This window comes from Theropithecus gelada, chromosome 1 (assembly GCF_003255815.1).
Source record: "Theropithecus gelada isolate Dixy chromosome 1, Tgel_1.0, whole genome shotgun sequence".
Lineage (NCBI taxonomy): Eukaryota > Metazoa > Chordata > Mammalia > Primates > Cercopithecidae > Theropithecus > Theropithecus gelada.
In genome coordinates, this window is record NC_037668.1 from 176,028,893 (window position 1) to 176,041,691 (window position 12,799).

The 12,799-nt window shown below is 35.3% G+C and overlaps 2 pseudogenes across 1 annotated transcript in view; both read left to right on the plus strand.

The window, feature by feature from the left end:
- The first annotated feature begins 2,621 nt into the window (after window positions 1-2,621).
- On the plus strand, window positions 2,622-3,914 carry LOC112632169 (annotated as a pseudogene).
- Window positions 3,915-4,522: 608 nt separating this feature from the next.
- The window catches only part of LOC112632269, a 140,556-nt pseudogene continuing 132,279 nt past the window's right edge, over window positions 4,523-12,799 (plus strand). Inside the window, exon 1 of the transcript XR_003121370.1 lies at window positions 4,523-6,350. The product of XR_003121370.1 is annotated as an ATP-dependent RNA helicase DHX29-like (transcript). The remainder of the gene's footprint in view (window positions 6,351-12,799) is intronic.

Sequence of the window (12,799 nt, forward strand, 5' to 3'; positions counted from 1 at the left end):
ACCACTAGGTAACTGAATTATTTTAAGACTATGCTTTACAATAAATAAAAAATCGCAATAAACCTATAATAATTTATATTGATCTTTAATTTAGTTGGTGTTTTTAGTATTTTCTTGCCATTGTGCCTTTTACTTTCTTCTTACAGCTACAGCCTTAAGCCCTTTCCTATCAAAAAGCTTACAAATGTCATTGGAACAGCATAAGCTTTCTCAGAAATATTGGTTCACTTTTTTCAACTTAATGAACTGATTTGTTTTTCATGTTTCAACCTGATTTAATAGTGCAGATAAAATGAAATAATAAGCACACTCAGATCTCGAAATGTAATAAAATGAACATTTTTTCTGTAAAGACTATTCGATGATTCAATTTTCTTTCCTCTTACTCTTACTCTTAATGACTTGGGTCATTTGATGTACTCAATGCATAGCTGAACATCCTGGTGCATTTCTAAAAACTGAATAATTTGAAAATAATTATGTGTTTATTATAATACAAGTAAATTTCTGACCATTCCTACTAAAAGAAGACTTTCTGAGAAAAAAAAATCTGAATTACAGTAAAGAAAGCTAGAAAAAAATAATAAATTCAATTTTATGATGAATTTAAATTCCCTAAAGGTAAGGATATGGTTACCACTTAACATCTATTCAGGGCTAAAAGTGCAGTTTGATTATTTGCTTTTTCATTAAGAGTCAACAACAAGCTTTAAGCATTTTATAAAGTAAATTGAAGTAGTGAGTTTAATATATTGAGCAAAATGTGGGGCTCATAGTAATATTAAAAATGTTCATATTTTTAATCATAATCAAAGAAAACGTAGGTTGTAAATCATGGTTAAAGATTGTCATTTTCTTGGAGCTAACAAGTCAACTAAACAGAGACTGGGCTGAGGAACTGTCCGTTGAATAAATGCTAAACGGAGTAGAGGCTAAATAATAGGCAGGAGACACAGAGCTGTGGAAAATTCCAAGCCTGACAAAGTGACATTATGATTTTTTATTTATGTTTTCTATGTCTTAAGGGTCTCATTTTGTAGCACAGAGAAACATATATTAAATATAACAGAAAATTAGGAAGCAATTGGAAGACACAGGAGAATGCTAGCATTTGCTCAGTTTGTGTTGTTCACATAAACTCCCAATTATGTTCCATTGCCTTCATTAAAAATTAGATTCGGTACTCCAGAAGGTCAAGTTAGTGCAGGAATTTAGAATTGCTGTAGTGCTTCTGTCAAAAACTAAGATGAAAAACTGTTACGCAATATTCAAATAATAAGAGAGTTCAGGAAGATGGTCAAGTACAATATCAACTTACAAAATCAATAATGTTTCTTCATAAATGCACTTACCAATTTAAAAATATAGCAGCCACAGATTACTGGGTCTTACCCCTCGAATTTCTGACTCAGTAGGATTGGGGTGAGACTGGATAACTTGCATTACTAGCAAGTTTCCAAGTGGTATTGATGTTACTGGTCCAGGATTCACACTGTGAGAGCCGCTGCACAACAGAAGTCTGAACATGTGCACCAAAAGACATGTATAGGAAAGCTCATAGCAGCATCAATCATTATTATAAAGTATTTACAACAATTCATTATGTCAATCAACAACAGAAACTATAAATAACTCAGAGTATATTCAGACAATTGAACATTCTATAGTGGTATCAAAGAATGAACTACACCTATATACAATAACGTAGCTCATTCTCATTTTGAGCAAAAGAAAAATCTCAGAAAAATGTATAAAGCATGTTTTAATGTATAAGATTCAATGTGAAACAAATTAAGATATTCTATGAGAATAGTTTTATGATTAAATCATAAAGAAAAGGAAGAACGTGAATAACCCAATAATAGAGAGAGTCGGTTTCCTCCATAGGGTATGTGGGTAGTGGGGAGATGCAATCATGGAGAGTATTGTTCTGTTTCTTAAGCTTGAGGTGAGTTATTGGATGTTTATTTTATTCTAAATTGTACAGACACATGATGCATACCTTTTCTATTTAGGGTATGTGTCAGAATAAAAAAAAATTACAAGATAATGTGACCCCCACTCCAAAAAAAAAAAAAATAGAAAAACCTTAAGTCAAAGCAAAAACAAACAAACAAAAAACAAACTATAATGTATACAGAAAAAAATCCTACCAAAATGCAAAATAATAAAAATCTAAACCAAAATAGATAAAAGAATAAGTTTAAAGACAAAATTTGTCTTCTTTAAAAACATAATTGCACCCAAGTTATTTATAAAGCTACTGAAGTATCAAGATAAATTTCAGCAAGATGGTTGAAGGAGTTAAAAAATTTATGAAAGATTAAAGGTCAAAATATCTAAATCAATTTTGTTTAAAAGAGGAGGGGACTCATCCTGCAAGATTTTAACAAATGCACCTAAACAATAGTTATCAACACTATGATGCTCTGGCCCCAAACAAAGATATGGAACAGAACAGAGGGTTCAGAAATAGATCCATGTGGATATCATATAGATGAAAAGAGACATTAGTGAGGAAACATCACTTAGTACGTGCTGCTGTAAAAACAGATCCAAGACATGGAGAAAAGTAAAGCAGAATAGCTAATTTGCAATATACACACAGCAGACTCATATATATGACAAGTAAAAAACATAAAGGAGAAAGGACAAGAAAATATGTTTACTACCTTCTTGCAGGAAAGCTTTTCTTGGGATCGAGGGCACAGGGTGTTGCAGCAGGAGCTGGGGAATGTGAAGAGCTCTTGATGGCAGCGCCAGGACCTGGACCACAAATGATCTTCTGCCACAGCTGCCACATTGGCGGCAAGGACAAGAAACACAAGGCTCTGGCGGCCACGGCGGTCCGGTGGTCCGGGCCTCCGTGTCTGCTTTCAGAGCCAAATCCACCACTGGGGCTGGAACTGCCCAGGAGGCCTAAAAGAAAAAGCTGGTGTCCAGGCCTCCCGCCCGATGCCGCTGCAAGCACTAGGAAGTCTCGAGTCAAGCAAGATTCAAAAATTTATAGTTTTAATTCTACAAATGATTCTGGTGGTCCTGCAAGTCTGGGTAAATCTCTTTTGAAAGTGGTAATTAATAACAAACTAGAGCAAGGAATTATGGGAGTGATCAATGAACATAAAAAGCAAAACAATGACAAAGGAGTGATTTCTGGATGACTTACTGCCAAAAAACTTGCAGGATTTTTATACGGCCTTACAAGCATTTTTATTTAAGACTAAGACATTGAAGATGCCATGACCAATACTCTCTTACATGGAAATGACCTTCATTCTGCCTTGGACTGGCTCTGTTTAAACCTTGCAAATGATGCACTGAAGGATTCAGTCAAGAATTTGAAGAGTAACAACCTAAAAGTGGGCTGAAATTGCAGTCTCCCGTACAAGCCACTATTTCACCTCCATTGCAACCTAAAACAAAACAAAACAAACAAATGAAAACAAACAAAAAAGCAAAAGACCCTAAGATTAAGCCAAAAAAGGAAGAAGGAAATATGGAAGCAAATATGAAAGAATGGATTTCACGGTACACTGAACAATAAATGAAGAAGAAAAGAATGAGAATTCTAAAAGTTTAGAAGAAGAGGGAAAAAAATGATCCCAACAAAAGGTACTTACATTTTGCAGCAAAACTGCTGGATGCAAAGGAGCAACTAGCTACCTTTAAACTGGAAAAAAAAAAAAAAAAAAAAAGGCAAAACCAAAAGGAGGCTCAGGAAAAAAATAAATAAATAAGGAAATTTCAAAGAGAAATGGAAACTTTAGAAGATGATCCAGTACTTAATCCAGCCATAAAGATTTCACATCAACAAAATGAAAGAAAAAACCCTCCTGTGACCATAGAGTGGGAAAGTGCATTGAACTTTTAAGTTATTTGAAAAATCTGCAGCTGCTACTGAAGAAGAGAAAGATAAAAAGAACCTCATGATGTAAGAAGTTTTGACTGTACCACTCAAAGTTGAACTGGAAAATCTCCCAAACAATTTCTGATTGACTGGTTCAGGAAGACTCTTCCCAAGAGTCCAAATCGTTCCTTTGAAAAAGTTCCAGTAGGTAGATACTGGAAATGTGGGGTTAGGGTAAGCAAGTCGGGAGGTGCTGTCCTGGTAGGATGCCTACAATCTTAACAGGATGGCATGCAAGCTCAGCACCTGAGACGTACTTTAGTTCTTTATCATTTAGTTAAAGGGCAGTCAGTTCATCTGTTATTTCATCCTACTTCCCAAGATGTTTGGCTGGAGTGTAGTGATGCAGAAAAGAAAAGGGAAGAATTAAATAAAATGAAAACCAATAAACCATGTGATCTTTTTATTGCCAAACTTTTGAATACATTGAAACAGCAGCAACAACAGCATTCTGAAAGTAGGAGAGAAAACTCTAACGATCCTGAGAAATCTTGGGAAAATTTAGCTTCTGTTGATTTTTCTGCACTGTCCTTGGAATCAGCAAACACAGAAGATTTGGAACCTGTTAGAAACCTCTCTAGAAAGTTGCAAGGCACACCTAAGTATTAAAAACTTCTAAAGGAAAGACAACAGTTTCCTGCATTTAAACATCGGGATTCAAGTGTTGAAACTCTTAAAGGCACTGCTGAGTGGTTGTGGCAGGTAAAACAAGGAGTGATAAAAGTACTCAGGTACCACATTTTCCGTTGGAAGTTTTGCTTCTAAATGAGTAGGGAGCAAGTAAATGTAACATTGCCTGTACCCAACCTCAAAGGATCTCAGCAGTGAGTTTAGCCACCAGACTGTGTGATGAATTGGGCTGTGAAAATGCACCTGGAGGAAGGAATTCTTTGTGTGGATATCAGATCCGGATGTTATCTCAAGCTTGTGAATCTACCAGTTTACTCTATTGTACAACAGGGGTTTTGCCAAGGAAACTTCAAGAATATGGTCCTTTTGCGAATGCGTCTCATGTTATTGTAGATGAGGTTCGTAAAAGAAGTGTCCAGACAGACCTCCTACTGACTATCTTAAAGGAAGTTTTACAAAAACAGTCTCATCTCTAATTGATTCTAATGAGTGTGGCTGTGGGCAGTGAACAGCTTTCCACATATTTCACACACTGCCCCACTCTCAGAATTTCAGGAAGGAGTTATCTTGCTGAGACCTTTCATCATGAATATATAATAGAAGAAACAGACTTTGTACTGTGAAAAGACTCAGGATATTGTCAGAAATTTCTGGAGTAGGAAGAAGAAATAATCACTAATGTTACAAACAAAGCAGGGGGAATAAAAAAATTAAGAATACATTTCAGTTCAGACTAGAGCAAATGCTGATTTAAATCTATTTTACCAAAAGCACAGCAACTTCACTCAGCATGCTGTTCTCTACACATGAATCCTCATAAAATCAACCTGGATTTCATTTTGGAACTTCTTGCATATTTGGATAAAAGTCCCCAGTTTGGAAATATTGAAGGAGCAGTATTAATCTTTTTCCCAGGCCTGGCTCGTGTTCAGCAGCTGTATGGTCTCCTATCAAATGATAGAAGGTTGTATTCTGAACCATATAAATTGATAGCTCTGCACTCTATTCTTTCAACCCAAGATCAAGCTGCAGCACTCACACTTCCTCCTGCAGGAGTTAGAAAGATTGTTTTAGCAACAAAGTTTGCACAGATGGGTAGCGCTCTTCCAGGTACTGAGTTTGTAATTGACACTGGAAAAACAGAAGAAAATAAGCGCCATGAAAGCAGATAGATGAGTTCTTTGGTTGAGACATTTGTCAGTAAAGCCAGTGCTTTGCAGTGCCAGGGGAGAGCTGGACGAGTCAGAGATGGCTTCTGATTCTGGGGGAACACGAGAGAAAAATTTGAAGGCTTTGTGGATTATTCTGTTCCTGAAATCTTACATGTACCTTTAGAGAAATTATGCCTTCATACTATGAAGTGTAATCATGATTCTCCTGAAGATTTCCCTTTCAAAGCCTTAGATTCGCCTCAGTTCCCAGTGATCAGCCATTCAATGAATTGCCTCCAAAAAACTGGAGCTTGTAAGCTAAGTGAGCCTCAGCTGACTCTGTTGGGCCAACACCTTGCAGCTTTACCTGTGTATGTCAAGATTGGCAAGATGTTTATTTTTTGAACAGTATTTGGTTGCCTTGACCCAGTGGCAAAACTAGCTGCAGTTATAATAGAGAAGTCTCCTTTTACCACACCAATTGGTCGAAAGATGACACAGATCTTGCAAAATCAGCTTTGGCCATGGTGGATTCAGAACACCTGATCATCTACAATGCGTATCTAGGATGGAAGAAAGCATGACAGGAAGAAGGTTATCATTCTGAAATCATATACTGCCAGAGGAACTTTCATAATAGAACATTACTGTCTACCCTAGAGGTATTTCTTAAAATAGCTCACTCTCTCAGAGTCACGGATAACTGTAACAAGTTTATTTGGGAAAAAAGAATGCCTAGGAAAATACTTGACACAGAGTAAGTGTTTAATAAACATTTGGTGAATTAGAACAAAAAAAGTTTTTCTTAAAACAAGGTCTCAAAAAATGAAATTTGGATCAAAAATACGTATTATTTTACTACATTAAGATCAAGGAGTTCAGCTTAACACAGGATACCTACAAAAAAGTTGACAAGTAATAGATTGTGATAATAACTATCATTTGTTATTTATATTTAAAACAGTTTAAAATAATATAAGATTAAATAATTGATAGAAAAATTTATCCTCAAATCAATGAGATGAAATACAAAATCCAATGGGAAAAAAAAATGGACAAAGTATATAAAGAGGCAGCTCATATATGGAGTACATGAATGTCTGACAATTTCATTGGTAATCATACAAATATAAATGTAAATTACCATTTTATACATGTATGGCTAGAAAAACATGAAGTTTGATTGTATAAATGTTTTGGTGAATATATAGATACTTTGAAACATGTGTATAATGCTGGAAATAGTTTAATCAGAAAAGTCATTATGGAAATAAATATGGAAATATAAAACAAAATTGAACATAAGTATATATTGTGATCTGCAGTTAAAATCCTTATACTCCAGAAATGCTTGAACAGTTTCATGAGACTCACATACAGATACATTCATGGAAGCAATATTTTTGCTAGCATTTAGATAAAGGCTACTTATATGTCTACTTATGGGAAATGTACAATAAAACGTGGAGGAGGCCTGCATAAAAATATTGTGGAACATATTGAAGTAGGAAAATACGTGCTTATATGCAACTGAAATCATTTTTGTTTAAATGTTATATTAACAAAGAGTTTAAGACTCACAACACAATGCTATTTAACAGAAATAAGGAGGTACGATCACAGAAACAAAAACATTCTTTGACTTACCAAGATGTAGGTGCACACGCATGAGCAAGTGCATGCGTGTACATCCATGCACGCACATGCATGCGTGCGTGCGTGCACACACACACACATTTAACCATAAGGGAAGGTTGTAGAGATTGTAAGTGAGAAATAGAAATGATAGTTAAAAAAAAATAAATAAAGGAAAGGCCTTGCAAAACTGTTGATATACCATGTACTGTGTAGTATGATAAACTCTCTTACATGTACCTAAATTCAAAACAGAAAGGAAGAAAAAAATGATTTTAAGGAGGAAAAAAAAGGGAAGGAGGAGCCAAGAGAAGGAGGGAGGAGAGGAAAGTAAAGAAGCAAACCTGTAAACCTCCCTTCTTTAAAAGACTTTTCCACAATTTATGTCTAAACATCGAAATTCCTTGTCTCTAGTTTGAATATCCACGACAAATTTTATGTTTTTAACCTAAAGACTCCACCAAAAAATTATTAAAACAGATAAACAAATTCAATAAGCTGTAGGATACAAAATCAACATACAAAAATCAGTAGCATTTTTATATGCCAAGAGCAAACAATCTGAAAAAGAAATCACAAAAATAATGACATTTGCAACAGCTACAAATAAAATAAAATTAAATAACTAAGAATAACTTAACCAAAAATGTGGAAGATCTCTACAATGAAAACTTTAAAATATTGAGCAAGAAATTGAAGAAGACACAAAAAATGAAGAAATATTCCATGATCATGAAATAATCAATATTGTTAAGATGTCCATATTATCGAAAGCAAACTGCAGATGGAATTCAATCCCTATCAAAATACCAATGACATTCTTCACAGCAATAGAAATATAAAAAACAATCGTATAATATATATGAAACCACAAATGACCCGAATAGCCAAAGCTATCCTGAGCAAAATGAAACTGACTTAGAAAAATCACATTACCTATTTTCATTTACCTATTATGCATTGCATGCATGTATCAAAAAAGGTATATAAAAATTATACTACAGCTATAGTTTATCAAAACAGCATGGTACTGGCATAAAAACATACACACAGGCCAGTGGAACAGAATACAGGATCCAGATATAAATCCATATATTTACAGTTAACTAATTTTCAAACGAGGTGCCAAGAACATACATTGGGGAAAGGACAGTCTTTTCAATAAATGGTGCGAGGGAAATAGGATATCCATATTCAGAAAAATGAAATTAAACCTCTATTTCTCACCATATTAAAAAAAAATCAAATCAAATTGATTAAAGACTTAAATTTAAAACCTAAACTTTGAAACTACTAAAAAAAATGGGGAAGTTCTCCAGGAGATTGGTCTGCAGATTTCTCAAGGGCTATACCAAAATTGTAGGCAACTAAAGCAAAAGTGGTCACACAAAGCTTCTATATGCAAAATAAACAGTTAACATGGTGACGAGACAGCACATAGAATGAGATAAAATGTTTATTAACTATCCACCTTACAAGGGATTAATAACCAGAATATATAAGGAGCTCACACACCTCAATAAGAAAAAAATCTAATAATCGGAATTAAAAATGGGCAAAAGAGCTGAATAAACATTTCTCAAAAGAAGACATATAAGTGGAAAACAGGAATATGAAAAGATGCCCAGTATTACTGATCATCAGAGAAATGCAAATCAAAACTACAATGAGATATCATAACATCCCTTAAAACGACTGTTACCCAAATGTCAGGCAATAACAAATGCTGGTGAAGAAGTGAAGAAAAGGGAATCCTCATACACTGTTGGTGGGAATGCAAATTAGTACAACTACTGTGGAGAATAGTATGGAGGTTTCTCAACAACCTAAAAATGAAGCTACCATACGTTCCAGCAATCCTACTGTTTGTTAGGTACATATGCAAAAGAGGGGAAATCAGTATATTGAGCAGTTATCTGCACTCCTATTTTTATTGCAGCACTATTCACAGTAACCAAGATTCAGAAGCAGTCTAAATGCCCATCAAAATACGAATGGATAAGGAAAATGTGGAACATATACACAATGGGGTGCTATTCAGTCATAAAACATGTTGAAATTCTGTCATTTTAAACAACATGGGTTGAACTGGGGGACATTTTGTTATGTGAAATAAGCCAAGCACAGAAAGACACACTTCACATTTTCTCACTAATTTGTTGGAGGTAAAAATTAAAATAATTGAACACCTGGAGACAGAAAGTAAAATGATGGTTACCAGAGGATGGGAAGGGTAGTGGAGTCAGAGGAGGTGGCAGTGGGATTGGTTTAATGGATACAAAAAATCTAATATTTGAGAGCACAACAGGATACAGTCAACAATAATTTGTTTATTTTTAAATAAAAGAATATACTTGGAATGTTTGTAATACAAATAAATGATAAATGCTTCAGGTAATGGACACTGCATTTATCCTGATGTGATTATTATGCATTGCATGCATGTATCAAAAAAACCTCATGTATCCCATATATGTACACCTACTATGTACCCATAAAAATAAAAATATATGTAAACAAAATTTGACACATTTGCCATACGAGATAAAATGCGTTTTGCAAATATGAAATGAATTTGTCTGAAAACTAAGAAATCCCTGCTGGTCTGAAAATTACAGAATAATTGTTCTGAAATGTGTCACATCTTATGAATTTGAGCTTGCTGGCTCTGCCTTTTAGAATGATAACACCAAATTATGTAAGTTCTGATGTAGTTAATTTATTCTTGGATACCTCACTGTCATCTTGCTCAGTTTCTATGTGATACTGTGGCATGGTTATGTCAAAGGTAAGGCATGCTGCTGGAAGATATGGATGACATAAATCTAATGAATGACATCACATTTTCATTTACCAGGACATAGCTGAGACAAAAGGGGTGATTTTAATAGTGTTAGTATTGTCTCAACAGGTAGGTGTAAATATTAACAGAAACAATCGGGTTCACAAAGAAATATGAAACTACTTAGAAAGTGTACAAATTGATTTAAAAAGTATCAGGAAGACTTTTCATAGATACTTTTTATTTCATGTGGTTTAAATTTTATTTTTACTAGCAATTCCATTTGAAATATTTATTGTTATTGTGGGATTTGATAATCTCTGATTTTCTAAAAATTTCAACCCATAAAAATGACATTTTGCTTGTAATTATATATCTGAGTAAATGCATCCTCCCAACCTTGGCATCGTTGGCCCTGTGTTTATTGGCCCAGGTATACTATATACCTAAGAAGGCTGCAAGGCTGGGCGCGGTGGCTCACGCCTGTAATCCCAGCACTTTGGGAGCCGAGGTGGGTAGATCGCCTGAACTCAGGAGTTTGAGACTAGCCTGGCCAATATGGTGAAATCCCCATCTCTACTAAAAATACAAAAGTTAGCCAAGTGTGGTAGAGGGTGCCTGTAGTCCCAGCTACTGCTACTCGGGAGGCTGAGGCAGGAGAATCACTTGAACCCGGAAGACAGAGGTTGCAGTGAGTCAAAATTGTGCCACTGCACTCCAGCCTCGGTGACAGAGCAAGACTCCATCTCAAAAGAAGAAAAAAAAGAAAAAAGGCACCTGCCTGCCAGACAAGTGCTAATAAGTTATCAGTTCAGTTGCTGATTATGTCCTGCACCTAGGTTTCTTCTACCTTCTATTTCAGTAATTCAAGGCTAAATTATCATACCCAGATTAATTGTATTTCAGGACCAAATGGACTTCCTCTGCAGATGCTACCTCAGTAATAGCTGCTGCTGGACCACCATAACCTCTTTGGTGGTTATGCTTACCTGATAGGCCCCATAATAATGCTTCACTCTATCTAGAGAAAAACATGTCTTAAATTTTGAAACTCTTTATAAAACTTGATCAATGTTAATTATATCTCCTCTATTCCACCTTTATTCGACTGATCTACAATTTTAGTTCTAATTTCTGAACTCATAGCTTTGCAACTTTGCCTATAAATTAGAAAGTTGTGCTTAACTGTCTATGTTTGTTATTGCAGCAATGTCTTGGTCAAAGGCTTCCACAGTCTATGCTAAGATGTTATAGATTGGGATGTAGGCATGAATGACTTAATTTGCTGCAAAAGGAGCTAAATGAGAAGGATAATACTCTGGAACTGGTATTGATTGTTAAGTTGGAGCACTGCCAGAGGTGGTAAGATATGAAGACTCATAGGCATTTACTAGACTTGACAAAATAATAAAGTAATAGTTGTTCTAATAGGGTACAGCACAATTCTCTGGGTGGGCTTGTACTTACTCAGGTCTCCCCCATCTCTTGCTTGTAGTTTTCAAGAATAACTGCAAAATATATTGGGAATGCAATATCCTGAGATAGGTAGAAACTGCTTGAAAAAGCCTGGGCTTTGTTATTCTCTCTTGTGAAATCAAGCAGAGCTTCCAAGCTTTAGTTCAGTCAGTCAAGTTTCCCTGAACTACATAACCCATGGTGTGCTGCATTTTGGGTCCTATGCAAGTGGGACACATGCAGTTAAGACTCTATCCTCCCCAGGCAGTTTTCTTGAGAATTAGGGAACCAACTCACAAACCTTAGACTTTTTTGGTCCATTGTTGCCTATTTGTACATAATAAATTCACTTCATATAACTTGTTGCATGTGCATTCATTCCGTCACACCAGACTCAGACATTGGTAGCCAGGAAACTGTGACCCTACTTCACACTGGAGATTACTATAGATAATCCAGTGGCAGATAAAATCTGCAGATTTATCAAGGAATAGGCAAACCATTGTTGCCAAAGACGTTGGCAGTATGTGTGTGCTGGTAGTTTGATCCTACTGTTTGATTATATAGAAAAGTATTCCCATTCCCACAAACAACAACTTCAGTGCTGTAGGAGCTGGGGTACTAAGCAGTTTGCCCCAAGCAGGATAAAAAGCAGAGGCCACTAAGGTGCTCTAGTTATGATAAATTGGCTATCATCTGTTAGGAGTTTGATCTCAGGGATAAGGCAAGGGCTCAGCTAGTGGAATTGTTGCATAAGCTTAGAATGAGACAAGAAGCAAGGGTCAGAAAGTGGGTCTAACTTAGAGTTTTTAAGTTTCTGTGATTAATAGTATTTATAATTTTAGTGTTGGATAGCAAGTGATATTATACATGGTATAAGTAAAGATATTTATTGTTTTATTCACTTCTGTTTCTCTCTCCCCCTAGACTAGCGTTTGGCTTAGAATAAGCATTCAAGAAATCTATACTTAATGTAGAACAGATAAACACAGGAATGGGAGGGAGAGTTCACAGTCTAAAGAATCAGGCAGGTCCTGACGCAAACCCAGTTGGAAAATTGCTAATGATAAATGTTGTCAGTCAGAAAAGTCCTATTGTATATAAGAATGCATAAAAAATACAGGCTAAAAGACAACATTTCCATGTTTGACATAACTAAATAATTACTATTTTTGTATTTACAACATAGAGTGCAAAACCATTCAAGTATTCTAAACTACCAAATACATAGTTTAAAAT